This window comes from Nyctereutes procyonoides, unplaced genomic scaffold (assembly GCF_905146905.1).
Source record: "Nyctereutes procyonoides isolate TBG_1078 unplaced genomic scaffold, NYPRO_anot_genome, whole genome shotgun sequence".
In the NCBI taxonomy this organism is placed as follows: domain Eukaryota; kingdom Metazoa; phylum Chordata; class Mammalia; order Carnivora; family Canidae; genus Nyctereutes; species Nyctereutes procyonoides.
Genome location: NW_026575120.1, coordinates 19,559,739 through 19,572,652, shown reverse-complemented (window position 1 = coordinate 19,572,652; position 12,914 = coordinate 19,559,739). Strand labels below are relative to the sequence as shown.

The window sequence follows — 12,914 nt, the reverse complement described above, 5'->3', positions numbered from 1 at the left end:
TGAAAAACTCCCTCCCAAGTTCACACATAACCATTTGATACTTTCTTCTAGTGCAATTTCACACAGTCCATCAAGTACTGCAGGACCCGACCCAGCCTTTGTCTATAGACTTGTCTAGCTTCTATTCTACCCAGAATCAGTAACGTGTATGGCATAAAACTACCTGTGCCTGTTTCCAGGTGTTAGCTCTAACTAGCTGGGAGACTTGGGCATGTTTTTCACCTGTTGTGCTTTGATTTTTTTGTCTGTAAGTAGAAATAATAATAGACCCTACCTGACGGGGCTTTTGTGAAGACTAAGTGAAATAATGCACATGACATGATGACATGTAATAAATATTCAACAATATTAGCTGTTATATTAACCTGGATAGTTACTTCTGGCAGGAAGCTTTTGTTACCCACTCAAACCAGGGTAGGTGTCCCCTTTTTACATTTCTATAGCATCTTGACCTCCCTTATAACACTCATAATACTTTTAATTACTTATTCAATGTATGTCTTCCCAGCTAGATTATTTACACTTCAAGAACAAATCTGTGAATTATTATTATTATTATTATTATTATTATTATTTATATCTCTACTGTTTAGCACAGAGCCTGGAAAGGAATATTTGTTAAATGAATGAGAGTTAATGCTGAAGCTATAAGACTGATGAGTTCTTTGGGTAGACATTCAATTATCTTAATTATAATTTTTAAAAATTGGTGAATTTGAAGGAATTATTGAAAGAAATTGGTAACACGCTACATCTTAGTTTGTGATACAATGCAGAGGAAAACATAAGTAACAGTAGTGACACCTACTTTATAGTGCTTTATAGCATGTTCATACCTATTATTCCCTCTCAGAGGCTCACAGAATATTAGAGATGGAAGACACTCCAGGGTCATTGCTTCCAAATCTTCATTTGAGAGATAAGGAAACCAAAAGTTGTCATTGCACCAAGAGCCACTGCATTTTTCAAACATCTCCCACAGAAAGGGCATCAGGACAGCCCTTGGACTTTAACCAATGCATTCAATGAGCTAACAAGTCTGAATCATAACTTTCATTAACATCACTCAAATACCTTGTGAAAGGACAGGAAATCCCACAAAAATGAGCGGCCAGAAATATCATATAGAAGTACAGTTTGGTGGTCCAGACATACTTTTTCCTGGTGTGTCTTGAGCCAGCAGCAAGGGGTGATACCCAAGGCTCAGAGTTAAGTGAAGCACAGCAAGATAGGGAAAGCATGTAGGAGTTGCTCTGGAGAGACCCACAGCAGACACCAATGTGTGACTCATTTCCCCCTTTGAGACAACTGGGTAACCACTGGATTTATCAAATGTAGCCCTTCGTACTATTTACTGGCCAGGTTAGAGAAGTGCTCCTAGCATCATTCTATGTACTATGTCTTTTCTGCCAACTGCAGGGGTCTCCCGTTAGCTTTCAACATGGACACCCAGGCTCTGAAAGAAAATCCCTCCATTAGTGAGGCACATGAGAAATGCTTTCTGATGCTGATGTGGAAGAGAGGAATCTTCCACACGCCCAAAGGTTCATGTAAGTTCACTTGTTCATGGCTCAAATCCATGACTGGGAATACAAGACTGACTTCCCAGTCCCCTCTGCAGCCTGCATATGGAGCTGTAGGGGCTAAGGGCAGGCCACCCAAAATGTACCACTCTGTGTACATTTTGGGTGGCCTTAAGACGCCAAAGTTACTTAAGAGATAGCCTGTGCAAGAAGGACACTTAGACCATCCTTAGCACCCTCAAAGCAGGAAATAAACCTCCCATGTGAAAGGTACCCTGCCTATCCCAGTAGGTAAAGAGACATCCTTACACCTGGAGATGGGAAACTTAGAGGTGAGCAGGCTGTGTAAATAACCCTTGTTACTTTAGTAATTGACTACCAAAACACAGATTCTGTTTACAATTCCTTGCCATCAAAGTTCCCAAAGCTAAGTTTTCCTTGTCTTGTCAATGCCTCATAGATTATTGTCTCTTTGGGTAAAAAGTATAAAAACTGCCTGCCTTGGTCGTTTATTTATATCTCAATTTCATTATTGGGTTTCAATGTGTACTTTATCAAACTGGGCTTTTTCTCCTATTAATCTGTCTCCTGTAAATTTAATTCTTAGTCCAGCTAGAAAAATCTTGGGCCAAGGAAAAATTTTCTTCCTCTTCAAAGGATACTTCCAGAGCTCCTAGAATACCTGAGAAATGGGTGACCCAGTGGGATACTTAAGAGTAACAGAGTTGAAATGGGGGAAGCTAAGGTCATGGACATTTTTTAAAGATAAGGTTACATTCAGTCTTGATTTTTTACTTTCATTTTTGATAGCAAATGGGCGCAGGACAAACAGCTGGCATGGGAGAAGAATGAAGTGCCTTGGTGCAGTGATAAACAGGTCATCTGGAGTTGGGCTTGCTGTTTCTGTGGGGACCATGGTGGTTCTTTCTTCTGGGCACCTCTCATTCTCTCGTGGTGTGATCTAGACAGATCCTTCCTTTCCAGGAAGTCCTTCCCACTATACCCTGTCACTGTCCTTGGAGTCCCCTCCCCCAATCCTTGTTATGCTTCATAATTCTATAAAAATGTCTGTTCCCATCATATCTAGCCCACAATTCTAATGGAGATTGTTCACACACCCTGAATTAATGTCAAGCTAACATACGGCAAGTTGTTTCAAACTGTCTAAACTCTGCAGAAAAATAGCTATTGAGCAGCATAATTATTTACTTTCAGCAGCTTGAATGCAAGGGTCATTAAATCTTTACAACAGTTCTAGTGAATACCATTCATTTTCATCAGTAGTTCCAAAGAATTACACAAGGGAACTTTTCAATTTAATATGAACGATAAATCTTATACATATTGTGGGATCTTTTGGCCTATAAAAACTGACTGAAGCCTTTCCACAAGGGCTTAACTTGCGGGATCCCTGGGTGGCACAGCGGTTTGGCGCCTGCCTTTGGCCCAGGGCGCGATCCTGGAGACTCGGGATCGAGTCCCACCTCGGGCTCCCGGTGCATGGAGCCTGCTTCTCCCTCTGCCTGGGTCTCTGCCTCTCTCTTTCTGTGTGACTATCATAAACAAATAAAAATTTTAAAAAAAAGGGCTTAACTTGCTTAAAATAACTTAGGAATCAAGCTTTATTCTTCCTATGGGGGAAGGGAATAGGAGAATGGGAAGAAGGGGCCAGCCAAGCGGCCAGTCAACCAGACTCCACAGAAGTGGTAGAGGCTATATTTATGCAGAGTTCAACAAATTACAAGCCCATTATGTGCATCTCTGTGCAGATGTCGATCCCAACTTCTAATAAAGGAGATAAGACTTATACAAAAATACTTGAAACTAGGTAATAATACATAAAACTGTGTAATGTTTGAAACTACAAGTAACAGTGTCATCTGTGATTATAACATCTAAATAAATAAAATTTATTTTTTATTTATTTATTTATTTATTTATTTATTTATTTATGTTTTAATATTGTTTATTAGCACAGTAACAAATGCAGACTTAAAGGATCTATCCAACAAGAAGGCCTAACAATCATAAATATTTATGCCCCTAATGCATTCAAATGCAACTGAATACAAATTTTTCTCAAATGCACATGGAACTTTCTCCAGAATAGACCACATACTGGGTCACAAATCAGGTCTTAACCGATACCAAAAGATTGGGATTGTCGCCCGCGTTTTTTCAGACCATAATGCTTTGAAACTAGAACTAAACCACAAGAAGAAGTTTGGAAGGAATTCAAACATGTGGAGATTAAATACCATCCTGCTAAAAGATGAAAGGGTCAACCAGGAAATTAGGGAAGAATTAAAAAGATTCATGGAAACTAATGAGAATGAAGATACAACCATTCAAAATCTTTGGGAAACACCAAAGCAGTCCTGAAGGGGAAATACTTGGCAATACAAGCATCCATCCAAAAACTGGTAAGAACTCAAATACAAAAGCTAAACTTGCACCTAAAGGAGCTGGAGAAAGAACAGCAAACAGATCCTACACCCAGCAGAAGACTGTTAATAAAGATTCGACAGAACTCAATGAAATAGAGACCAGAAGAACTGTGGAACAGATCAACAAAACCAGGAGTTGGTTCTTTGAAAGAATTAATAATATAGATAAACCATTAGCCAGCCTTATCAAAAAAAAAAAAAGAGAAAAGACTCTAATTAATAATATCATGAATGAAAAAGATCACCACCAATACCAAGGAAATACAAACGATTGTAAAAACTTATTATGAGGAGCTATCTGCCAATAAATTAGGCAATTTAGAAAAAATGGACGTATTTCTGGAAAACCATAAGCTACCAAACTCGAACAGGAAGATATTGAAAAGCTGAACAGGCCGATAACCAGGGAAGAAAATGAAACAGTCATCAAAAACCTCCTGAGACTCAAAAGTCTAAGGCCAGATGGCTTCCCAGGGGAATTCTATCAAACGTTTAAAGAAAAAACCATACCTATTCTACTAAAGCTGTTCTGAAAGATAGAAAGAGATGGAGTACTTCCAAATTCGTTCTATGAGGCCAGCATCACCTTAATTCCAAAACCAGACAAAGGCCCCACCAAAAAGGAGAATTATAGACCAATATCCCCGATGAACACAGATGCAAAAATTCTCAACAAGATACTAGCCAATAGGATCCAACAATACATAAGAAGATTATTCATCATGACCAAGTGGGATTTATCCCCAGGATGCAAGGCTGGTTCACACTTGTAAAGCAATCAGTGTGATAGATCATATCAACACAAGAGAAAACAAGAACCATAGGATCCTCTCAATAGATGCAGAGAAAGCATTTGACAAAATACAGCATCCATTCCTGCTCAAAACTCTTCAGAGTGTAGGGATAGAGGGAACATTCCTCAGCAACTTAAAAGCCATCTACGAAAAGCCCACAGCAAATATCATTCTCAATGGGGAAACACTGGGAGCCTTTCCCCTAAGATAAGGAACACGACAGGGATGTCCACTCACCACTGCTATTCAACATAGTACTGGAAGCCCTAGCCTTAGCAATCAGGCAACAAAAAGAAATAAAAGGCATTCAAATTGGCAAAGAAGTCAAACTCTCCCTCTTCACCGATGACATGATACTATACCTAGAAAACCCAAAAGCCTCCACCCCAAGATTGCTAGAACTCATACAGCAATTCGTCAGTGTGGCAGGATACAAAATCAATGCCCAGAAATCAGTGGCATTTCTATACACTAACAATGAGACTGAAAAAAGATAAATTAAGAAGTCAATCCCATTTACAATTGTTACCCAAAAGCATAAGAAACCTAGGTATAAACCTAACCAAAGAGGTAAAGTATCTATACCCTAAAAACTACAGAACACTTCTGAAAGCAATTGAGGAAGACACAAAGAGATGGAAATTTATTCCATGCTCATGGATTGGCAGAATTAATGTTGTGAAAATGTCAATGCTACCGAGGGCAATTTACACATTTAATGCAATCCCTATCCAAATACCATGGACTTTCTTCAGAGAGTTGGAATAAATCATATTAAGATTCGTGTGGAATCAGAAAAGACCCCAAATAGCCAGGGGTATTTTAAAAAAGAAAACCATAGTCGGGGGCTTCACAATGCCAGATTTCAGGTTGTACTATAAAGCTGTCGTCATCAAGACAGTGTGGTACTGGCACAAAAACAGACACATAGATCAATGGAACAGAATAGAGAATCCATAGGTGGACCCTCAACTTTATGTCAACTAATATTCAACAAAGTAGGAAAAACTATCCACTGGAAAAAACAGTCTCTTCAATAAATGGTGCTGGGAAAATTGGACATCCACATGCAGAAGAAGGAAACTAGACCATTCTCTTTCACCATACACAAAGATAAACTCAAAATGGATGAAAGATCTAAATGTGAGGCAAGAATCTATCAGAATCCTAGAGAAGAACACAGGCAACACCATTTCTGAACTTGGCCACAGTAACTTCTTGCAAGACATATCCATAAAGACAAGGAAAACAAAAGCAAAAATGAATTATTGGGACTTAAGATAAAAAGCTTCTGCACAGCAAAAGAAACAGTCAATAAAACTAAAAGACGACCTACAGAGTGGGAGAAGATATTTGCAAATGACCTATCAGATAAAGGGCTAGTTTCCAAGATCTATAAAGAACTTATTAAACTCAACAGCAAAGAAACAAACAATCCAATCATGAAACGGGCAAAAGACATGAACAGAAATTTCACAGAGGAAGACATAGACATGGCCAACAAGCCCATGAGAAAATGCTCCGCATCACTGGCCATCAGGGAAATACAAATCAGAACCACAATGAGATACCACCTCACACCAGTGAGAATGGGGAAAATTAACAAGACAGGAAACAACAAGTGTTAGAGAGGATGTGGAGAAAGGAGAACCCTCTTGCACTGCTGGTAGGAATGTGAACTGGTGCAGCCACTCTGGAAAACTGTGTGGAGGTTCCTCAAAGAGTTAAAAATAGACCTGCCCTACGACCCAGCAATTGCACTGTTGGGGATTTACCCCAAAGATACAGATGCAGTGAAACGCTGGAACACCTGCACCCCGATGTTTATAGCAGCAATGTCCACAATAACCAAACTGTGGAAGGAACCTCAGTGTCCATCGAAAGATGAATGGATAAAGAAGACGTGGTCTATGTATACAATGGAATATTACTCAGCCATTAAAAATGCCAAATACCCACCGTTTGCTTCGACGTGGATAGAATTGGAGGGTACTACGCTGAGTGAAATAAGTCAATCGGAAAAGGACAAACATTATATGGTCTCATTCATTTGGGGAATATAAAAAATAGTGAAAGGGAATGGATGGGAAAGGAGAAAATGAGTGAAAATATCAGTGAGGGTGAAAAAACATGAGAGACTCCTAACTGGGAAATGAACAAGGGATAGAGGAAGGGGAGGTGGGTGGGGGGTTGGGGTGACTGGGTGATGGGCACTGAGGGGGGCACTTGGCAGGATGAGCACTGGGTGTTATGCTATAATTTGGCAAATTGAACTCCAATAAATATAATAAATAAATAAATAAATAAATAAATAAATAAATAAATAAATAAATTCAGCAAAGTTGCTGGATACAAGGTGAACATACAATAGTCAGTAATATACTATTTACTATAATGAACAACTAAAAAGGATTTTGAGATAACAATTCCATTTGCAATAGCATCAAAGGAATGAAATGCTTATGAATAAACTTAAATAAGAGCTGAAAGACTTGTATGCTGTTATAAAATATCACTGAAAGAAATTAAAGAAGACCTATATAAGTGGGAAAACATCCTGTGTTCATAAAACTGGTGCTGGTGAAGGACAGACATATAGATCAAAATAATACAACTATGAATGTTGGTTAGCTAGCTTTTGACAGGATTCCAAGATAATTACATTGGAAAAAAAGAAAGACTAATTTCCACAAGTGATGTTGAGATAACTGTATATACACATACAAAAGAATAAAGTCAGGTCTGTTCCCTTTAAAAAAAAACTGTTAAATATCAATGTTCCCTCCCAAGAAGGGAAAAGAAATTCCAATTTTTTTGAACAAAAAAAAATTGTAGTCTTGCAAGGACTTTACATAAATCGCCATGTGTGTAACCTGTACAAAATTAAGCTATTTTAAATTTACAGACTACAAGCAACTGAACCAAAATGTCTATTCTCTGTACTACATTTCAGCTAATATTGCAGAACTAATAACAGTTTTTAAAGTGGCTATTACCAATTCTGTGTACTGTAGCAAGATACCTTAAGTTACAACAAAATCTTAGGAAATAAGACTGAATAATATCTGTTATAGAAATACCCTACTCCATGGGAAATATCAGAAAGGGAGACAGAACATGAAAGACTCCTAACTCTGGGAAACGAACTAGGGGTGGTGGAAGGGGAGGTGGGCAAGGGGGGTGGGAGTGACTGGGTGACGGGCACTGAGGGGGGCACTTGACGCGATGAGCACTGGGTGTTATTCTATATGTTGGCAAATTGAACACCAATAAAAAATAAATTTATAAAAAAAAGAAATACCCTACTCTTTACCAACTCCCACCCTCCCCCACCCCTTCAAAATCATAAGCAGCTCTCTCTGTGACAGACAAATAATGTAAGCGTTGTGAAAACCCAATTTATGTGGCATATCTCTTGGTCCACTCTCTGGCCATTCTGTCATATTCTGCTCTGTTGGCCATATACTGAGTGGCAATACTTCCCACCAAAGGGTCAGCTGGAAGAAAAAAATGTAGATTATTTTGAAGAAAGGAAAAGAATGTTTCAAATTTTAGCCAATAAATTGACAGCTTGGGAAGAAATATGCAAAGTATTTGTGATCAAAGCCAGTTTTGAAATGCCATTCCATTGTCCTGGGCACTTTTTCTTTCTAAAACAGTATGCAGGGGGAAAGAATGCTCAGGCTTTAGCACTAGTGTGGCTTCATCTCCTTAATTCATTCTATTTGTCTCCCAACAACCACCACCCACTTAACTGGAGTGTTAAGTAAGTTCAATAAAAACTGGAATGTTCAAGGCTGTGATGAACATCCAGCTGTGTTCACACTGACTGTTCCTTCAAGTCCTCTGGGCTGTTACAATATAACACTATTTACCTCTACATTAGTTACCTAGAAAAAAACCAGGCTGCCAGGTCAAAACCAACAATTAAGTTGAAACCTAAATAGAAACTTTTATGGTAAATCTTTAATAATAAAAGGAAATTAAGCCTCCTCTCACTCCTAATCAGTCTGAGAACCACTAACTATTAAGCAAAGAAACTCAACATTTAGTTAGAAGTAGGTGGTTTAGGGGAACCGTATGAAAAATGTAAAAATCTAAGGCAATTTTGTAAGTCTTAGTTTTAAAACACTTTGTTCCTATAGCATAGAAGTTGCTGCCTTTTTTCAACTAGCAGATTGAACTTTTCTTGATTAAAACTTTTTTTTAAGATTTTATTTATTCATGAGAGACACAGAAAGAGAGGTAGAGACAGGCAGAGGGAGGAGAAGCGGGCTCCCTGCAAGGAGCTGATGTGGGATTCGATCCTGGGAATCAGGGATCAGGCCCTGAGCCAAAGGCAGATGCTCAACCGCTGAACCACCCAGGCATCCCTGCTTAAAACTTTTTTTCAAAAAAGGTTAGTTTTTGTCCTTTAAAAAAAAAAAAAAAAGATTCATTCATTTGAGAGAGAGCATGAGCAGGCGGGGCAAAGGGAGAGAAAATCCCAAGCAGACCCCACACTAAGCCCAACACAGGGCCTGATCCCAGAACCTTGAGATCACGACCTGAGCCCAAGCCAAGAGTCAGATACCCAACCAGCTACACCATCTGGGCATCCCTGCTTTTTGTTCTTCAAAAGCTTTGTACCTTATCAAAACAAGTATTTTTCAGATAAGGAAGAAAAAAGAAAAGAAAAAGAATTATTAACCTTACCAGGATTACAGTCTGTAAGAAGGGAGCAGATAGAAAGGAGAACTTTAAAAATGGTTAGTGCTGGACTCCAATTATCTTTTAATATATCCAAGCAAATAACTCCTTGACGGCTAATATTACAGTGAGAGATCCTTGTCCGAAATGTAACCTTTGGAGGCTTGAAGGGGTATTCTGGTGTAAAAGTGATATCAAAGAAGAATACACCACCCTCATACACAGATCCTGGAGGCCCCAGAATGGTTGATCTCCATTCATAGATGTTATCGCCCTTGGGATACATCTCTGGTATCCCTCTTGGCTCTGGTAGAGAGGAGTTTGGAGTTTTTGCTCATGCTGACTTTACTCTCCTTCTTCTTGGGGGTGTTTGTTTCTTTCTTGGTTTGCTGGTTGGAGGACGAAGGTGAGGAGGGCTGGTGCTGGCCCTTGAATCGTCATCCGACATAGCGAACCCCCTACCCCACCCCGCAAACAGCCCCTTTCTTTGTGTCTGGCTCCTCCGTGCTGCCCCGGTGGCTGCTACATCTAGAATTTAGTAAGAACTTTACTACGTGCAATAACTGTGCAAGTGCTTGACATCCTCTATAAAAAGGATGCTCACAATAATGGAGGGGTACAAAGAAAGTGAGGCTCAGAGAAGTTAAATAATTTGTCAAAGATCACTTAGCTGAGTGCAACAAGTTGACTTCAAACAAGGACAAGTTGACAAGTCCACCTCTAACCAAGTGTTGCTAAATAAAATATAGGACACCAATAAATTTGAATTTCAGGTAAACAAATAATTATACTGAAAAGCAAGAGTGTGTCTCACATATTGCTATTTTTATTTGCTAAATCTAGCAACCCTACTCCAAATCTCAACCTATAACATAAGGTAAGATCCTATTTTTAGGTGGTAGGGAATTCAGGACTAGAAGAGATTCCCTCTGGGTAGGAGTATCACAAAACAGCCTATTGCCTGTATGTGATATTATGATTTATAATAAGAAATATGTATTTGGTCTTTGTCTCATTCCTGGCTGAGAGCTCTTGAAACCCTTGAAATTTCCTAAGTAATGAGGGCTGTGAAGATACATTTTGTTATGTCAGCGAAGTAACTTTTGGAAAGCCCTCCATGGGTGAGAGCTGGTCCCTAAGGAACTAACCTGTGATTAGAATTGGAGCTTTGCAGTCCAGTTCCTCCTTCCCACACCACTCTGGAGAGGAGAAGGACAGGAGATCGAGTTCAATTACCAATGGTTAGTATTAATCATACCTGTGCAATTAAGATCCCATAAAACCAAAAAAGGTGGGACTCGGAAACTTTTGGGTGAGCAAACACTGGAGATTTGGAGAGTGGCATACTTGCCCAGTGAGAGGATGAAAGCTCCCTTTCCTGTACCTCACCCTATAGTCTCTTCCATCTGGCTGTTCCTGAGTTACATCGTTTTATAATAAATTGTGGTCTAGTAACTAAACTGTTTCTCTGAGTTCTGTGAGCTGCTCTAGCAAATTAATTGAACTCAAGGAGTAGTCATGGAAAGTTCCAATCTAGAACCAATAGTTCAGAAGCAAGGGTGGCAATCTGGTTTGGCATCTAAAATGGGGGAAGAGGGATAGTCTTGTGGTACTAAACACTGAACCTGTGGGATCTGACGCTGTCTCCATGTTGATAGCATCAGAACTGAGTCGAATCACAGGGCACCCAGATGCTATAGAATTGGTTGGTGGTGTGGGGAAACGCTCCACACACTGGAATTTGGAACAGAAGCAGATCATAGTCCTGGGCACTCCTACCCTATTTCAGATGCATCATGATGCTACAAGAAGCATAAGACCTCAACAAAATTGTCACGTAAGTAGTATTTGTTTTTAATATAAGTTTTTAGTGTCTTATACCTAGTAATGTTTAAGTCTTTTCCCCAACCCAGTCATTGCAATGAATACTATCATATTGATATATCACATAAATTTTATGACACTAAATAAAAATTTTAAAAGACCAGATGTAAAAATATAAAAAGGAGTCTATCTTTTTCTTTCTGTACCAAATAGATTTTCTTGTGCACTCCACTTTGCACATCATTGTGCACTTTGGGCACATTATTGTCCTGAGCAAGACTTGTTGAAGTCTTCAATAATATTTATTGAAGACCTATGTGCAGCTTTTCTCACTCGTCTTTGCATCAGTTCTAGAGTTCCTATTTCAAGTCCCACCATAACCAGCAGAATTGAGACTGCAGAGCCCATGCTCCGTCAGCCAAGCTGCCTTGTAGGGCACCCAGGGAGGGGGCTGCAACAGCTGCTGGACGCTGGGGTGAAGCTCTCCCTGCTTTACTGAAGAAACTACAGGTAATGTTTGCCAAATGTCACATAATTAATACGTGTGTGTTGGAATTTGAACATTGGTTCCAGGGTCTGTGCTTTTCCCTGCTTTGCTATCCTGTTTAAGATGCATCTGAACAGGATCCCAAGTGTAAATCAAGGTTGGTTTTATCTCCCAAAAATTAAGAAGAAAAAAAAAAGACACTGGAACTAACCAAGTAACTTGAATCTTGAATCCAGGATATTGAATCCAAAGAACCAGCATAGTTTATCAATAAATTTTTGTAAAATCTAAATTTTCTTTAACTATTTCCTCTTAGGCGAGGCAGACCCAGCCTGAGTTATTTTTAGAATGTGGTCTAATAATTAAAAACCTCTCTAAACCATCTTGAGGGGCAGAATAATTTATTAATAAGGATTTGTGAATTTTCTCTTGATTTTTTTTCAGTGCCCTTCCCTCTAAGCAGAGCCCTTTGCTGTGCCTTAGGGAGGTTTATCATGTCAAGTCACTGTGTCTCTCAAGACATTTCCCTTCTGTCAGAAGACACTAAAGATGCTAAAACAAGTGTCTGGGAGAGGAAGGTGTTGACCTGAGCCTGACAAAGGGTACAATGAAAATTCTGATTAATCTCAGGGGGCTGCTCAGAGGCAGCGCTCTCCGGGAAGTTTTAAACAGGAGAAGGCAGAAATTAAAGGAAGGGTGGGTATGTTTATGAAATGACTTGCACTTAGCCAGGATTTTACAGGCTTTCATATTTCTGCCTCCCTCTTCCTAACCTTGTTTTAGGACTCAGAGGCAAATCACTTCACGTTTCCAACTACAGAGAGATCTCTTTTGTTTTCCTGAAGGTTTCTAACCTTCAATGCGTTTCCTATCCTCCCAGGTCCATCAGTTTTGGACTGCAAGAGATGATGACTCGATAGAGAACTCACATACTAGGTGCACATAACACAGAAGTTATGATTCAACAAAGAGAGTCTTTACCATTTGGAGATGGAAGGGGGTAAGAAAAGGAATCATTATTCAGGCCTACAGCTAGAGAGACATTTACCTCCACTCCCCTACTCCTGACTTGTCTCCTTCCTATGTGTTACTCTTCCAGAAGCACAGAGTGCAGACCCCAGGCCCTGGGACAGAGAAGCAATGGAGCTGC

At 39.5% G+C, this 12,914-nt stretch overlaps 1 protein-coding gene and 1 pseudogene across 3 annotated transcripts in view; both read right to left on the bottom strand.

The window, feature by feature from the left end:
• PSD3 (pleckstrin and Sec7 domain containing 3) overlaps positions 1-12,914 on the bottom strand; it is a 577,886-nt gene that overhangs the window by 551,339 nt on the left and 13,633 nt on the right. The gene's annotated exons all lie outside the window — the stretch shown is intronic.
• LOC129515815 (ubiquitin-conjugating enzyme E2 E1-like) lies at positions 8,164-9,901 on the bottom strand (annotated as a pseudogene).